General features: G+C 33.6%; 1 protein-coding gene across 5 annotated transcripts in view; it reads left to right on the top strand.

The window, feature by feature from the left end:
- Positions 1 to 5000, top strand: part of LOC137641609 (extracellular serine/threonine protein CG31145-like) — a 745874-nt gene that overhangs the window by 466665 nt on the left and 274209 nt on the right. The window lies entirely within an intron of this gene.

The following is a 5000-nucleotide window of genomic DNA, read 5'->3' as shown; positions in this document are numbered from 1 at the left end:
TTAATGAACAATGTAAAGAAGCAGTGATACAATTACAAACAAGCTGTTTAGACGTGGCCTTATAAACAAATTGATGGCATTTTTTATTTGTTACCTAAGATTGCATGTACTTTTTATTATGAATGACACTGATCCTACAATACTACTACTGATAAAAATTATAACGATAATAATTGTAACACGGAATGATATAGGTTTATATTTATGAAGCGTCTGATAATATGGAATTGGTCTCCACGGGAAGTCCATAGCCGATTGGAAACGTCATTGTGTCTCAATCTGTGAGTCAGGAGTTCGAGTATCGCTCAAGACTGAAATGTTTTAGTAGTGTCTGCAGCCTCACCATACTTGTGGGGAGGGGGGTTGAAGGAACCTATCTTTCTACCTGATCAGTCATCAGCAGCTATTGCCTGGTCCTCCCTGGTTTTAGTTTGGGTGGAGAAGGTCCTTGGGTGTTGATCGTATTATTTCTAGGATATTGTCCTGTCTCTTAACTTTGTTACTCATCATTAGCTTTAAAAGTAACTAATGAATGTGGTGGTAGTAAAGCTGAACTCGACTCCTCAAGCGAGAACGGCTTATTGATGGATATAAGTAATATTTATGATGAAATAGATTAACTATTGGAAATTTTACGCTGAAGGGCTCATTAAGTAACTGCTATCTCACTCCGGGGAAGTTGTTAGAAAACACGATTTTCATTTTCATGACATGTAGCTTATCAGCTGATAGAAACATTAATATTTACTATTGATTGTTGCTGTGTGTGTGTTTATATATATATATATATATATATATATATATATATATATATATATGTGTGTGTGTGTGTGTGTGTGTATATATGTGTGTGTATATATATATATATATATATATATATATATATATATATATATATATATATATATATATATATTATATCAAGCTTTACTGTCTGATTTTTAAAAAGATTACTTTGTATTTTTGTATGAATAATATTTTAATATTGACATATCATAATGTGGACAATTTAGGAGCCGATATGTTGTTATTTTTACCACCGCTGACGACGGTAGACGAAGGTTAGGAAACCACTTTGTCTGCCCGCAAGGTCTCATATGGAGTGATGGTGGTATTTCAGTAAAGTAATGAAATGAGGATTGTATTATAAATAAGATTTTATTTGCGTTTGAGATTGCTCTGGATTTAGTTTTTAAGGTTTTTATATTATTTTATTTCCTACGTTGATGGAAGTACAAACTTGGACTGCTGTTTAACCGTCATTGTTTTCTGAAACAAAGAAAATATTTTAGATCAGGATGTGAGAAAAAGTGCCTGACAAAGATTTTCCTGTAGCAAGTAGGACGAGTAAGAAATTGACGTAAGAATCAGGAAAAGGAAGAAAGGATTGAAGGAGGAGGATTGTAGGAACCAAGAGGATAAAGAACATACAGATTTCCCTTCACGCTTCTGTGTTAGCAATCGGGCATACACACGTACACGCACGCACACGGTAGATCATTCACATTGAAATCAGGTCTGGTAGGCCGTCTGTGGAATACGTTGGAGGATCATACAATCGAATACATTTGGCATTCCGCTGCAGCCGCCGGATATCAAAACTGTATTATGGATTGTCGTATTGAGGCGGCCTCTCCATCAATTGGTTGTTGTGGGGAATCCATTGTGAACGTATTATTGAATTTATTAACAACAATACTGACTACGGCCTGCTCCCGCCGATGTTGGTCGTAGGGAGGGAAGGGATTCTGGTTGCAGGTACTAGCCCTTAGAGAAGAGGCAGACGCTGAAGGATGATGACCAGAATATCGTTACAGCACAGCCGGTGTTTGAAGGAAATATAATCCCCCCCCCCCCCCCCCCTCCCCCTTCCCTATTTCCCCCGCCCTTCCCGAATTGAGGAAGGTACGGACGCAGTGCTATGTTGGGTGGTCCGACATAGCAAACTTTCTCGAATTTCATTTCCTTTTCGTAGAAAATAGAATCTTTCTTATGACTGAATATTTTTTTTGGAGGTTGAATTGTAATTTATTTTAATTTTAATGATTCCATGTGTACGAAAATATTGAAAAAAAAATAATTCAATTGCGAAATTGTTCTGAGTTTCGTTCTTCAATATTTATATTTATATTTACATTCATATATACATACATATATATTTATATATATATATATATATATATATATACATATGTGTGTGTGTGTATATATGAATATAAATATAAATGTGTGTATATATATACATATATAAGTGTGTATTTATATATATATATATATATATATATATATACATATATATATATACATACAGATATATGTGTGTGTGTTTTGAGTTTATTGCTAGATTTATTATGGAAGAAGTATATACATATATATATTTGTGTATATATATATATTATATATATATATATATATATATATATATATATATATATATAATTAGAGTTTGTACATCTCTTATCCATGGAAATCCCAATAGATATGCAGAGATTGAAAAATATATCACTATGATTAAATTACATATGAGACTAGCCCTTACTTTAACATTTTTACTTGACATTTTAGCTTCTCAGTCATCGCCAATGCGTATACATATATTGCCCCTTACTTTCAGTTTAGATGGATTTTTTATAAATCTATATAAACACTTATATACGCATACATACTAAAGTATATACATCTGTGTGTGTGTGTTTTAGGGAGAGAGAGAGAGAGAGAGAGAGAGAGAGAGAGAGAGAGAGAGAGAGAGGTGGGGGTAAAAAGTTTGAAGTGACTTTCTCCCTTTTTTCTGTCGACATTAGAATTGTAAAGAAAAAATATTATAAATAAAGCCTAATTTTGGCAACATTTAGCGCATGAGGTGTAACCTACCATTGCTCAGAGTAAAAGTAAAAAAAAAAAAAAGTAATTTTGTATTCATGAAACCCGTGCACCTTTGTGCAATAGCGAGGCGAAAGTAAAGAGAGGTGCATCTCTCAATGGTGGCAAATAACGCTTTTGTGCGGAATTTGCAAAAGGTTCATTTTCCCGTCTTATTGCCGTCCACAAAGCTAAACGAAATAAAAAAAGGATGCCATAAAATTTTATATAAAAAAGGACACCGTGTAATGTATGTGAAATGAAAATTCTATGATGATAAGGAACAGCATTTAATATTGTATGCATGTGTGACTTTTTTTTTTTTTTTTTTTTTTTTTTTTTTTTTTTTTTTTTTTTTTTGTCAATTTTATGTTTGGCACTATGAATGTTCAGAAGTCACGTGCGTAGAAGCGTAACTGTATACAAACCCTGTCAACACTTTCCATAGAGAGGCAGAATTTTTTTCTTTTCCCAGAAAGTGTAAAGGAAAGGACGTGTATATCATACTGATGAATAAATCACTATTAGTATGGCGGGTGGCTGTCCTGTAATTTGTTTGCCTAAATTTTAAGGAAAAATTCAATATTTTGCTCCATCTTCCATATATGTAATTTCTCTCTCTCTCTCTCTCTCTCTCTCTCTCTCTCTCTCTCTCTCTCTCTCTCTCTTTCTTTTTCAAATTTAAGTTTTCTTTAGATCAACCTATGGGTACAGTGCTTTTTTTTGCAAATGAATGACACTTGTACGACTTTTTGCCACGAATTTGTCGTGGCAAGTCTTGACATTTTGTGGCACGAACTGGGGGGAAAAAAAAAATTACCTCAGAATCTCGGCTCACCTGTCCACATTGACACGAACTGGCACGACGAGTTCACGACGAGTTCATGCATAGTTTTAGCATAGTTTGCGCACTTCCTGCATCGTCCCGACGAGTTCACGAACAGTTCGCGCATAGTTCACGCCGCGTTCACGAAATTTTGTCGTGACCAAAATTTTGAACATTTCAAAATTCTCGTCACGACATACCACGATGTCACGACAGGTTCACAACGAGTTCACTCCAGTTCACGACTCGAGACGTGACAATGCGTGCCACAAATTCGTGCAAGTGTCAGGGTACCTTAACAGGCGTCCAATGAAAAATAGGGTCATGTGTTTGGATTTCATTATTGAATGTTAGGGTATATCTGCTAATTTTCATAGCACTTACATTTACTAAAGTTTTTTCAAATTACTTCCCGAATAGGCGTGTAGGGTGTAATATATATATATATATATATATATATATATATTATATGATATATATACAGCATGTATATATATATATATATATATATATATATATATATATATGTGTGTGTGTGTGTGTGTGTATAACTACAATAAAGGCCTCAGAAATGTTAATTCATGGCTGAGGTTTGGCCAGTTTTCATCACCACTGGCCAGTGCGGATATATATATATATATATATATATATATATATATATATATATATATATATATATATATATATATATATAGTGTGTGTGTGTGTGTGTATTTGTGTTTGGATGTGTGTGTACTCAGCCACCTTATGGAATCATAGATAGCAGTCTCGCCTACCAAGATCTTCGAACGCTGAGTGAAGCGAGGACGACCCTGTGCTTCGTTAAGACTATATTGTTATTATTTTAGAGTAACAAGTTAATTGAGTACCTTGTAGTTTGTCGAATGTATGATAAAATAGTTGGTCGACGCTCGTAGCCTATTCCTTGTATCATCATCATCATCTCCTGCGCCTATTGACGCAAAGGGCCTTTACTGGCTGAGAATATGCAATCCAATGCAATCTAGAGTTCTGTGGTCGATGTATCTATGTATATGTACACACACACACAGACACACACACACACACATATATATATAATATATTGTATAGGTGTGTTTGTGTATAATTGTATATATAACGTGTGTGCGCGTTTATTTATATTTATATGTGTAATGTGTATAAATGCACACATACACACGTATATATATATATATATAATATATATATATATATATATATATATATATATATATATGTGTGTGTGTGTGTGTGTGTGTGTGTATATATATGCATATATATATATATATATATATATATATATATATATACTGTT

This window comes from Palaemon carinicauda, chromosome 5, assembly GCF_036898095.1.
Source record: "Palaemon carinicauda isolate YSFRI2023 chromosome 5, ASM3689809v2, whole genome shotgun sequence".
Lineage (NCBI taxonomy): Eukaryota > Metazoa > Arthropoda > Malacostraca > Decapoda > Palaemonidae > Palaemon > Palaemon carinicauda.
The sequence above is the reverse complement of the archived record's forward strand: the minus strand, read 5'-3'. Positions and strand labels throughout refer to the sequence as shown.